We start from the raw sequence: 13,984 nt of genomic DNA on the forward strand, positions 1-13,984 counted from the left end.
GAACCAGGAAGAAATAGAAAATATAAACAGACCCATCACAAGCACTGAAATTGAAACTGTGATTAAAAATCATCCAACAAACAAAACCCCAGACCAGATGGATTCACAGGTGAGTTCTATCAAACATTTAGAGAAGAGTTAACACCTATCCTTCTCAAACTCTTCCGAAGTATACCAGAGGGAGGAACACTCCCAAACTCATTCTATGAGGCCAACATCACCCTGATACCAAAATCAGACAACGATGTCACAAAAAAGAAAACTACAGGCCAATATCACTGATGAACATAGATGCAAAAATCCTCAACAAAATACTAGCAAACAGAATCCAACAGCACATTAAAAGGATCATACACCATGATCAAGTGGGGTTTATCCCAGGAATGCAAGGATTCTTCAATATACGAAAATCAATCAATGCGATACACCATATTAAAAAATTGAAGGATGAAAACCATATGATCATCTCAATAGATGCAGAAAAAGCTTTCAACAAAATTCAACACCCATTTATGATAAAAACCCTCCAGAAAGTAGGCATAGTGGGAACTTGCCTCAACATAATAATGGCCATATATGACAAATCCACAGCCAACATCATTCTCAATGGTGAAAAACTGAAAACATTTCCTCTAAGATCAGGAACAAGACAAGGTTGTTCACTCTCACCACTATTATTCAACATAGTTTTCGAAGTTTTAGCCACAGCAATCATAGAAGGAAAAGAAATAAAAGGAATCCAAATCGGAAAAGAAGAAATAAAGCTGTCACTGTAAGCAGTTGACATGATACTATACATAGAGAATCCTAAAGATGCTACCAGAAAACTACTAGAGCTAATCAATGAATTTGGTAAAGTAGCAGGACACAAAATTAGTGCACAGAAATCTCTTGCATTCCTATACACTAATGATGAAAAATCTGAAAGAGAAATTAAGGAAACACTCCCCTTTACCATTGCAACAAAAAGAATAAAATACCTAGGAATAAACCTACCTAGGGAGACAAAAGACCTCTATGCTGAAAACTATAAGATACTGATGAAAGCAATTAAAGATGATACAAACAGATGGAGAGATATACCATGTTTTTGGGTTGGAAGAATCAACATTGTGAAAATGACTACACTACCCAAAGCAATCTACAGATTCAATGCAATCCCTATCAAACTACCAATGGCATTCTTCACAGAACTAGAACAAAAAATTTCACAATTTGTATGGAAACACAAAAGACCCCGAATAGCCAAAGCAATCTTGAGAAAGTAAAAAGGAGCTGGTGGAATCAGGCTCCCTGACTTCAGACAATACTACAAAGTTACAGTAATCAAGACAGTATGGTACTGGCACAAAAACAGAAATATAGTTAAATGGAACAAGATAGAAAGCCTTGAGATAAACCCACACACATACGGTCACCTTATCTTTGATAAAGGAGGCAACAATACACAATGGAGAAAAGACAGCCTCTTCAATGAGTGGTGCTGGGAAAACTGGACAGCTACACGTAAAAGAATGAAATTAGAACACTCCCTAACACCATACACAAAAATAAACTCCAGATGGATTAAAGACCTAAATGTAAGGTCAGACACTATAAAACTCTTAGAGGCAAATATAGGCAGAACACTCTATGACATACATCACAGCAAGATCCTTTTTGACCCACCTCCCAGAGAAATGGAAATAAAAACAAAAATAAACAAATGGGACCTAATGAAACTGAGTAGCTTTTGCACAGAAAAAGAAACCATACACAGGATGAAAAGACAACCCTTAGAATGGGAGAAAATATTTGCCAACGAAGCAAATGACAAAGGATTAATCTCCAAAATTTATAGGCAGCTCATGCAGCTCAATATCAATTTTCTCCAAAAATGGGCAGAAGACCTAAATAGACATTTTTCCAAAGAAGATATAGAGATTGCCAACGCACACATGAAAGGATGCTCAGCATCACTTATCATTAGAGAAATGCGAATCAAATCTACAATGAGGTATCACCTCACACTGGTCAGAATGGCCATCATCAAAAAGTCTACAAACTATAAATGCTGGAGAGGGTGTGGAGAAAAGGGAACCCTCCTACACTGTTGGTGGGAATGTAAATTGATACAGCCACTATGGAGAACAGTATGGATGTTCCTTAAAAAACTAAAAATAGAACTACCATATGACCCAGCAATCCCACTACTGGGCATAAACCCTGAGAAAACCATAAGTCAAAAAGAGTCATGTACCACAGTGTTCACTGAAGCTCTGTTTACAACAGCTAGGTCATGGAAGCAATCTGAGTGTCCATCGACAGACGAATGGATAAAGAAGATGTGGCACATACGTACAATGAATATTACTCATCCACAAAAGAAACAAAATTGAGTTATTTTTAGTGAGGTAGATGGACCTAGAGTCTGTCATACATAGTGAAGTAAGTTAGAAAGAGAAAAACAAATACCGTATGCTAACACATATATATGGAATCTAAAAAAACAAACAAAAATGGTTCTGAAGAACCTAGGGGCAGGAGAGGAATAAAGACGCAGATGTAGAGAGTGGACTTAAGGAGACGGGGAGGGGGAAGGGTAACCTGGGACGAAGTGAGAGAGTGGCATGGACATATATACACTACCAAATGTAAAACAGATAGCTAGTGGGAAGCAGCTGCATAGCACAGGGAGATCAGCTCGGTGCTTTGCGCACACCTAGAGGGGTGGGATAGGGAGGGTGGGAGGGAGATGCAAGAAGGAGGAGATATGGGGATATATGTATATGTATAGCTGATTCACCTCGTTATACAGCAGAAACTAACACAACAATTTAAAGCAATTATACTCCAATAAAGATGTTAAAAAATAATAATAAAAGATGTGAAGAGTGAAAAAAAAGTGAATACACAGCAATTATATTGTGAGTGAGTAAATATTGCTCACTGCTGAACCACGTAGCATACTAAGATTATTTTATTTTCAACAGATCTCCTGGGCTGTGTAGGGGGAAATAGTTTTAGTATGAAGGCCAAAAGGATTCTTTCTTACACATTATTAATTGTTTAAGATCATACTTCTTTATTACTTTTGTCATGTTTGGGCACGACTCTCTTGTGTAGGTTTTTGTTTTCCCTAGATTTTCTAATGGCTTTTGCCTTTTTTCTATTGACAAAAGAATAATGTGCTTTTACACTTTCCTCAAGGTTTTTCATCCATCAGTCATGCTTGCAAGGCTGCCTCTCCAAGCAAAGCACTCTCTGGATTCATGACTGACCTCTGAGACATCCCTTTACTGCACTCTTGGGTTGGACCTACGTTTCCTTGACCCCATGTTTTGTCTTCCTTAGTTTTCTTTCTCATTTTTTTTCTAACATGCATCCTTAAGTAAATTCAAGCCAGGATGCCCTTGCTTGTCTGGAGAGATCTTTATTTTGACCTCACACTTGCTGAATAGTTTGTCTGAATTCAAGACTCAAAATCCTTAGCCTCACGCTAAAGCCTCAGAACAATTTTCATAGGCTGAGTTATGAGTACACTTCCATAAACATATTTTCCCAAAGTTTCATCAAAAATGAAAAAAGTGGGCTTCCCTGGTGGCGCAGTGGTTGAGAATCTGCCTGCTAATGCAGGGGACACGGGTTCGAGTCGTGGTCTGGGAAGATCCCACATGCCGCGGGGCAACTAGGCCCGTGAGCCACAACTACCGAGCCTGCGCATCCGGAGCCTGTGCTCCGCAACAAGAGAGGCCGCGATAGTGAGAGGCCCGCGCACCGCGATGAAGAGTGGCCCCCGCTCGCCACAACTAGAGAAAGCCCTCGCACAGAAACGAAGACCCAGCACAGCAAAAATAAATAAATTAATAAACTCCTACCAACAAAAATTTAAAAATGAAAAAAGTGCAGGGAATTACCCAGCGATCCATTGGTTAGGACTCCGCGCTTCCATTTCTGGGGGCCTGGTTTGCATCCCTGGTTGGGGAACTAGGATCCCACGTGCCGTGCGGCGCAGCCAAAAAAGAAAAAAGAAAGAAAAAGTGCAATTTCAAAAATATCTCCTTGCGTTTCTGACTCTGCTCCTGACCATCCATGGAAACAGATTGCTCAAAGATCACAGGTAACTGCCCCATCTAACAAGCTAGTTTCCGCCTTCAGGCCTAGTGGTGGTGACCGTCCCTGAACCTGCTCCTTGACCTGGAATGCAAGTAATTTTGACAGGCAGGAACTGCAAGCACTTGGGAATTGAGGATTCTGACTGAGATGGGAGAGGAGAGGGAGAGCAAGAGAACAAGAGCCAAGAGCCCAGTGCGGGTCAGAGGAGGGGCAGTAGCACTGGGTGTGTGAAAGGAGAGAGGGAAGAAGTGAGCGGAGGACGAGGGGAAGTATTCAGAAAGAATATTTTCTTTCCCTCCCCCTTACCCTCCAGATCTGTAATAGCTAGATTACTACTTTTGGCTCTTCCACCGGCTACCTTTGTGACTTAAGTAACGTATTTACATCCCTATTCAGAGAGAGAATCACATCAATATTCAGAGAGAAAAGCAGAGGGTTTGGCCTATCTGTGAGTTGATTGGGCTAATCTTTTTTTTTAATTATTTATTTATTTATTTTTTGCAGTACGCAGGCCTCTCACTGTTGTGGCCTCTCCCGTTGCGGAGCACAGGCTCCGGACGCGCAGGCTCAGCAGCCATGGCTCACGGGCCCAGCCGCTCCACGGCATGTGGGATCTTCCCGGACCAGGGCACGAACCCACGTCCCCGGCATCGGCAGGCGGACTCTCAACTACTGCACCCCCAGGGAAGCCCTGGGCTAATATTTTTTAAATCACTTTATTGAAGTATGATTAATATGTAAAAAGCTGTACATATTTAATGTGCACAGTCTGATGTGTTTGGGGATAAATATACACCCATGAAACCTTGACGACCATCAGGGCCATAAACATGCTGATTTTCAGAAGGAGGGTGTGGGTGAGAGGGGAAGGGAACACTCAAAAGAGCACACCCACCGTCTGTGCGAGGGTGCCTGAGGGCAGGCCAAGGGAATTGAGATCTTGAGGGGCTTCAGTTCTCTGTGCTCCATAGAGAGGCTTCTGGGCCTGTATGACAGATGTGACAGGTACCAGAACCTTCTACCTACCTACAGGGAACAGAAAATGCCCCAGTGCAGCCAGGATCCAGAGGAGCCTGCTGTCACGTTAGCACCTTCAGGGTTCCAGCTTTGGGAGCACCAGGAAATAGCACCGTGGAGAGGGAACTGACCCCCTATAGAGGGCTTCTCACAGGGGCCAGGGATGTGGCAAGTTCACCCATCCAGTGAGTGAGGAGGCTGGAATGGATGGCTGACCGTCAGAACTAGGTGTGAGCACAGGTGAGGGCCCCCTGGAGATGCCCAGGAAAACCTGGGGGAGGCTGAGGTCCCGCTTCACGCACAGGGGGCACAGACCCTTGAAATATAAGTCATGACGGTTAGCTCCGCTCTGTACCTGCAGCTTGGTGACAACTATGGATTTGTGAAGTCAAGTTGACAAGGCAGAGAAAACAAACTGTCACTTTATAATTTTTAAAGGGCCCTCCCCACTAACAAGTTGTATGCCACCAAGAAACCCAATCCAACTCAGTCTTTGGAAACCAGATTAAGCTGGTCCGACTTTCATATTTCAGCTTCCAACTCCTCCTTTTGCAGATTGGTAGAAGAGGGAGGGAGGGGAGGAGAGAGAGAGAGAGAATACTATTTCTTCTCTTTTTAACCCCACCCCTTTACTTCCTCTAACGTCATCAACAAATAGCAATTTGCCCAAGATTTTCATTAGGGAAACTACTCTCTCCCTACTCCAAAACAGGTTTTCTATACGTAAAGGAGTAAGTACATTCTTAGAAATAATGTGGAGAGACACGAATTCAAATGGTGAATTAAATTGCCCCTCCAGAACTGCAGAGCTCATGGGGATGATACAGATCATCCAGTAAAACACTTTCTAGATCCATGTGCTACATGATATTGAAGAAAGTCTATCAGTGGACAAAAGCGATTGAGTGTTGTTGGACTGTGGATCATGATGACAAATGCCAACCCCTTGAGAAGATCTGCTCTGAAGAGCAGTATACGAAAAAAAAGACACCTTCCTTTGTTTAAACCTCAGCATTGTGATATTTAAAAAGAGAAAAGTGGCTGGAGAAATAAATAAATAAAATGAGAACTGGGATATCTATGGAAGGGTGGAACTCAGGAAATGAAGAGTAGGAGAATGGAAAGCAAAGGATTACTATGGAAAAGGGAGGTGGGAGCGAGAGCAGAGAGCCCTGTGAAGGGACGTGCTGTGTGGGGAGGGGAAGAGATGCCCAAAGGGCGGTCCAGACAGATAATGGCAGCCTGGGGGAAGCTGAAGCAATCACAGGAGAGAAGACAGGCTGGGCGGGAGCAGACCAAGCCAAGGGACTTTACAGCCTATCTGGGGAGAGGCTGGGAGGAAGAGAGAGGTTGAGGAGAGGAGGAAGGATGGCCCCGGTCCAGACAGCCTCACACGGGGGATTCTGAGCACTGACTCACAGCTGTTGCACAGGAGACGGGCTGCACAGCCCCTGGGTTGTACAACCACTTGAAATCATCAAGAAGCTTAGCACATTAAGAAGTTATCAAAAACCATTAAGGGGAGAGCCAGCTATTGTTGTAACTGTCACCTTTCAGCCCTGTGAAGTCCATCTTGTCGTTGACAACTCAGTCTCTTAAGCCATGCTTTGCTTCTTCCCTTTTAATGCCCTGTGGCTTCCTTTCCTTAACATTTCTCTCTGTGGAACTGGAGCCTCCCTTCACCTCATCTCTTAGTAATTTGACTAAGTGGTCAGTGACATTAGCACGAAGGGCTGGAGTTTACCAAAATCTTAGAAGACGGTATCTCTGCCTTTAAAGGACTATTTAAAAGGGAGGTGAGATGCTATACGGTAATGCCCTGGAAAGTAGATGTCATCATTGTGTCCAGCTGTGACAAGTCTGCGATGGCACCACAGTTCAGGGGACAGGCAGCGTCTCCCTGTCCCTCAGTTCCAGGGTCATAAGCACAGAATGACGGTGGGGTAAGGATGGGAGTCAGGGTTGAACTAGATCAGAAATGGCTCATAAGTTTCTTCTTGCACCTTGGAAGTATTTTCCTATGATGCTGTGGCGAAAGGGATTCTGAGACTGTATCACGGCTAGGTGGGAAAGGGCTATTAAGGCTCAGCAGAAATGATAGCAGTTTTCTGAGTATTCTGTGAAAGTCACTGTTCTAAGTGATTTAAACTAATTACCTCATTACGGTCCCATTTTACAGATAGGGACAATTGTAGAGAAACTTGATTAGCGGTGTCTGCCACGATCTTGAGAAAGATAAGAGGCAGGATGGATGCTATGCAGTTTTGACTTCTGCACCAAATAATCTCTAAAATTTCCTTTTTCTTTGAGTACTCGAATAATGGATGAGTGATTACAGCAGTGGTCTGTCTTAGATCACTGTCCTAACAGGTATCCCTCTTTGCCACTGCCTGTCCTCATCACCCTTCTTTCCAGGATCCTAAGAGCTTCCGCTTTAATTCATTGAAGCAGTCACGGGCTCCATGGCAACTTTCACACAGCAGACCCAGGAGAGACGCTGAAACTTGCCTTGCTCTTTCTTCGGCCTCACATAGGTGCTCAGTCAAACGTGTTCTACTGGTTGTTCAGAAATTCACTGTTTTCCCAGTGTTGTCCAAGACCTGAGTTTGGTGACCATCCTCTGCTCTGTGGCACATTACTGATGGAGATGTCCATCTTCCTTAAAGTTCCTTCCGGCGCATACTGAGATTCACGACCATAGATTATAGGTCAACTCTGTATCCATAGCACTGGGAGGATGCTGAAAAAAGGCAGGTCATTTTCCTCCTAAATTTTTTTTTTTTTTTTTCGGTACGCGGGCCTCTCACTGTTGTGGCCTCTCCCGTTGCAGAGCACAGGCTCCGGACGCGCAGGCTCAGCGGCCATGGCTCACGGGCCCAGCCGCTCCGCGGCATGTGGGATCTTCCCAGACCGGGGCACGAACCCGTGTCCCCTGCATCAGCAGGCGGACTCTCAACCACTGCGCCACCAGGGAAGCCCCCTCCTAAATTTTTATCTTTCATGTGTGCCTTCAGAGCCATCAAAGTTTTAGGAATGATGATTACTTCTTGTCTACAGCACTCTAGCGCATATATTAATGATAACTTTGAAAGTATATAAGATGCATGGTTTACACAGTTCTTGTATACAATTAGCTTATTTTTATTGGGTTGGCCAAAAGGTTCATTCTGGTTTTTCCATAAGATGTTACAGAAAAACCCGAACGAACCTTTTGGCCAACTCAAAATTTTCATCCTTGCAACAAAGTGGGTATAATTATCTCTATCAACCCAGGAAGAAATCAAGTCTTAGGGAGTCCTCACACACAGCTAGAAAGAAGCAGAACTGAACTGGAATCTAGATCCTTTGACTAGAGGCCCATAGAATTTACAGGAGCAAGAAAGTTGGTGAAAAACTTGGAGAATAAATTGAGTAAGGGGATGGGCAGCTAGTTTCACTCACTATAGGTCACCCCCACCCCTGGCTCTGAATAGGATCCAGGAAGCTTGGGTTCAGAGGCAGGTCATGGGAACAAAGCTATAATTAAGTGAAAGAGCTGTTGAAATGAGCAGCAAACATTTTGGCTTCCCCTTCCCTTTCAGAGCCTGTAAGTGGTTTCCAATCCATGTCCTAAGGAGCCTTGGAGCTTGTGAAGGTTCCTCAGGGTTAACACGACAGCATGGTGGAACAACTCTGCAGTGCCACTTTCATCTGTTTTGGATACTGGGTATCTGCATACGATTCAATTTGAAGACAAAAAGCATTCCTCTACTTAGGAAAAATCTTTGAAAATCATCATGAATATTTAATCTCTTGTCCATTTAGTTCTCCGGGACATCTAGATAATTTTCAGCCAAGAAGCTTGCCAGTAAAAGAGGTAAACCATGACCTATACTGACACAGAGGGAGCTAAGGTCTGAAGTAATCATCGGGCTTAAGACATAGGATTTAGAAGCCACAGGGACTTGGTCATCCAGGGTCAGAGGAGGTGGCCCACCAAGTCCATGATGGTGGGTACTATGAGTTGAGCAGGACCTCATCCAGGAAAGTGTGGTGCTAATAGGAACTGAAAATGGATGTAGGGGATCACATTTCAGGTTTTTCTCATACCTACACCAGAGTTCTACTCATTTCTGGTGATCCAGGTTGGGCTTCACTCCCAAGAGCCTTGACGCACTAAGTTCAACTGGAAACACCACCAACGACATTAAATAGAACTGGGTCTTGTCTTCTATTTTTACCTGCCACTTGCATAAATGTATAAAATCAATATTCAACCCTGTCACCTGGCTAGACCTGCTGAACTCCATAAATTCTACTAGCAAGCCTGACTCATTTCAGGTCAGGATTTAGGACTGGGTAAAGAATTAGGAGTTAGAATGGATACAGGTTGAAATTTGATCACAAGCCATCAGCAGCAGCATCCTGAACCTGTTACAGAAAGTCAACAAACATTTTTTTTTTTACTGCAAAGGAAAAATCAGGGATCTTGTCAGAAATCATTTTGGGGACTCTGAAATAAAGACATTTCAGAGGCATGAAAACAAGACTAACAGTGCAATGAAATCCTATCCTTTCCTTGACCCCTTGTATCATAGAAACCATAGCTGATATACAATATTACTTTGGAGAGGAGGAAAAGACATTGGAAAGTTTAATCCTTGATATCCTTGGCCTGGGGTTAAATATCAAGGTGGAGCACTGGTCTGCCCATGAGTCGTGCATATTAATTCCTGAGTACTGCAGCCACTCAGCCTAAGTCATCCCTGGTAATTACACCTCCCCAAGGCAGTGCCCCGAAAGCACTGTTGCATTAGGCAATTGTGGCAAGCTGGTAACCTGATAGCAGCACATTATGTAGTTATGTGGGAACTCTGGTTTCTGGAACAGATTGAGGTTCCCAAGCTCTGGTCTTGTGCTGTTTGGGTGTGTCTTTCACGAACACTCTTTATGTAGAAAACAGACTAAAACACTAACACCATCTTTAGGATGTTTTTTAATAACAGCATCAAGTTAATCCATCTCTTTCAAAAGATCTTGTCAAAAAGGAAAAGGTTGCTAAAATCAATAAATAACTTCCTCCTCTGTCTGACATTACCTAGTTTCTTTAAATACTGTCCTTTTGGGTAAGTCCGTGTAACATTTCAGATTTAATAAATGAAAATGTGTGGGGAAAAGTAATGAGGGTTCAAGTCCCAGTTTTCATACTTATAAATAAGAACCAAATTCCCTGTGCCTAGTCATCCACCCCTTACAAAAGCTGCCTTCAAGAAAATAGGAAAACAAGGAGAAGAAGCAAAGTAGAGCATCTTCATTATTCAACCTGAGGGACTTGAGTTAGGTACTTAGGAAAAGAAGAAAAAGGGAAATTGGATGTCGCGTTCCAGTGGCAGCAACCACTGGTCAATGTGAGCCGTACAAGCTGTACTCCCATGTCTCGGAGTGGAGATTCGGATGACTTACGGGGATTTGGCTCCGCTAATCAGATATCCTGAAAGCTTCCTTCTAGAGCCACGTTGGGGGACCTGGAGGACATGGATTTACCATGAGCAGGTGGAAGTGGGAGCTCAGGGAAGAGGAGGAAAGGAGGGTGGAGAGATGGAGAGAGAAGATTGCTGAGAGGACTATAGGAGAGGAGGGGAAGAACTCAGCAAAGCTTATGAGATTTCACCACATCTCTCTGATATATGAAGGAGAACTTTAGGCATGCTGTGAAACTTAGACATGCAATCTGAGAAAAGAGAATTTTGGACAATATGTTTAACGTTTGTGTCAACAATTTGGCTTGGTCACACACATGAGTAAGTGCCAGGTTCCTGGCATAGTGGGCAAGGAAGGCCCTTTTTGGCCTACTTCCCTTGGGAGCTCCCTTGTCAAGCATGATTGCACCTGTGTGTAGGATGGTTGCTGGTGACACACCTGAAGGCTTGTTTCCCATCAAACACTATAGACAGATAAGCTAGCTCAGCTGTGACATGTGCCCTTTGGCACTCCCTCTTAAATGAGCTAGGGAAACAACCATATGATGTGTGATAAGTGATGCCATATCTTAGGTGCTTCCAGAGGTAAGATTTTAATGTTTGGGATGATAGCAGTTCAGAATTATTTGCTAACAGCTTTCACATAAAGGAAAATTTCCAAAGGAAGGAGAACAATCACTCAGGTATCTAAAATTTTACTAGAGGAAATTCCCCAGAACACTTTATATCAGAGCATGTTGTCTTTTTATGACGTTAGTTGGATTTAAAAAATTTTCTCATTTAAGATCAGCATCCCAATACTTATGTTTTTAATCAAATCCAGTGCCCTGCTATGCTTAGAGCTGTAAATCGTGGCCCCACTGTGTCCTAAGAGACTTCTTTCAGCTGGAAGGGGCAGGCCCAGGAAGCCACAGAAGTTCCAAGTTGTGCTGTACTTCCTGACATTGTCCAGTTTGACCAGAGTGGACTCCCATTAAGGACAGCTCAACCATAGGAAGGCCAGTGACCTATGGTCTGGTGAGAAAAGAGGAACTGACCCAATTAGATTCCTTTCTTGAAAATGTTTGGATTTGGGAAACTGAGATATTGACTTAGCTGTAAGAAGGTCATGTAGACTTGGGGGCTGGGATGGCCATCATGGGACATGCTAAATGAGAAGAGAATAGAACAGATACAGAGAAAGAGAAGGGGAGGGGAAAGAGAGGAGTAGAGAATTCCCCTAAAAAGAGTGGTTTTGATTCCCGGCAACATTCCAGGTCCCAGGAGTTTCCGTGGTGCTTCATTTCTTGTTTTTGCATCCCTGTGACTCTTCTTGGCTTCCTAACCATCACACTCCCTACCATCACTCCCAATAACAACTCCCATTCCCAACTCCCACCACCTCTACAAGTGGGCTTGCCTGGTTCTTTATTCCTTCCAACCATGAAGATGAATGCCTGCAAAAAATCTCTCAAACTCTATCTGGGATTTCCTTTAAAGCCACCAAACCAAGAGAAATACAAAGTGCCAAAAAAGAAGAAAGCAAGTAGAAGTAAAAAAAGAAGGAAGTAATCACAAACTGGATATGAGATCTGACCAAAATTTAACTAAATTTTGTTCAATTTAAACTTTTAAAGTTACATTTAAGCTAAAAAAATGTACACCATGATAAAAAGGAAGAATGAAAGAAGACAACATTGAGTAGAACAGGAAAAGACTGAAACTTTTAAAAAAGAGCAAACAGTAAAAGAAAAAACTAGAGAGCACTCTGACATTCTTTCTGAAAGGAGAAATGCCAGAAGGGGATACCTACTATGTGCTAATGGCTTTACACATTATCTTGTTGGATTCTCACAACCAGCTCTATTTTACAGAAACACAAACAACTCAAAATAGTTAACCTGCCAAATTTAGAAAGCAAAAAAGAGCAAAATTCCATGTCTGGATGGCTCTAGAGCTGACGTTGTAAAGGAACAATCTGAAGGAAAAACATGTTTGTCCCAGAGGCTCTGATCAGGCAGCTGTCAGAAAAGGCTCACTGGTGCTGAGATGAAGTGCTCTGAGAGGGACTAATCTTCAGCAGGTTTTCCCACCTGAAAGCCTCAGCGGCAAAGCACTGAAGCTTCTGTTCTATCAAGTGTTTGCAATGGTTGGGATTTTCTGTACAAATGGATCTTTTACAAAACAAATCCTGGCCTGAGACATGATTACTGAGAGAGACAGCTGTAGGGTGGGACTTGTGTGTAGGCTCATCTGAGGTCAGTACTGGGCAAACAAGATTAGGCAAAAAGGGTGCATCTTGTAAAAAGCCTTGGTGTTATTTACTGAAGGAGGAAACTGCCAATGAGGACAGCACAGCGTCGGTGGTGGATAGTTTATAGTGTCTAGATGTAGGACATTTACCATTGAGGGTATCCTTGCTTTCCAGGCACTGGAAGGAAAGACCTTATTTGGAACAATTAAAAAAATAACTCGGCTACAGCGTTTGAAACCGACGTGTCCATGACTTTATTATAGCTGTCTCAAGAGGCTTTGAACTCAAAGCAGTTTTTTAACCCCCTCTCCAAAATATGACATTCTGTGAGATATCCCTATTCTATAAGGAAGCACATTTAAGAGCAGAAAGACAGGAATGAATTATACTAGATTATATACTGCAAGCTAAGTCAGGCAAAAATTGGGACATGGAAATTCTGACTCCCAGGTGCAGGTTTTGCACTTTGGTGCCACTGTTTTGTAACACCCAAGGAGCCTTGCGTTATCTCTTGCTTATTTATTCATTGGTCATATATATATATTGAGATATATGTCTGAGATATGAAAGTCACTTTGCCAAGAGCTAGAAAATTCAAAGAAGACAAAATCTTAGCACTTGAGGTCTGATATGTGGACCAGTCCTCCATCATGGGACTGAGAAATATTACATCTAAATTCTCCATTGTAGGATTGGGAAAATAGAAATGATTTTATACAAGTATATTAAGTACTATGTGAACACATAGGGAGAGAATTACTTTGGTCTGGAGGAGTCAAAGAATGCTTCACAGGGGAAGCAAAGAATAAGTAGATGTTTCATGAGAAGAAGAAAAGTAACAGAAACACTCTATGCGTGGCTTTGAAAACAAGAAAGAGCAAGCATGTTTGGAAAATAGCAAATAACCCCGTATGCTGATTGATTTGTGAGTAAAGATTAGAAAAGTTACCAAGAGTTAAATCATGAAAAATATTGTGTGCTAACATAAGGTTAGAATTAATGCGGTAGGTGTCGCAATTCTATAAAGAGGTTTTAGAAAGGGGAGTGCTATTATTATAGCTTTAGAAAATAATCGTGATTCAAATTAAACATGAAAAATTAAAAATAAGCATTTATATAAACTCTCCCTACAACTGATGGTGAAGGAATTAATAAAGGTGTAAACTCCAAGGATCTGTAG

Source organism: Delphinapterus leucas, chromosome 2 (genome assembly GCF_059928025.1).
Source record: "Delphinapterus leucas isolate spDelLeu-1000000601 "Yukka" chromosome 2, BTC_Dleu_Yukka2, whole genome shotgun sequence".
Taxonomy (NCBI): Eukaryota; Metazoa; Chordata; class Mammalia; order Artiodactyla; family Monodontidae; genus Delphinapterus; species Delphinapterus leucas.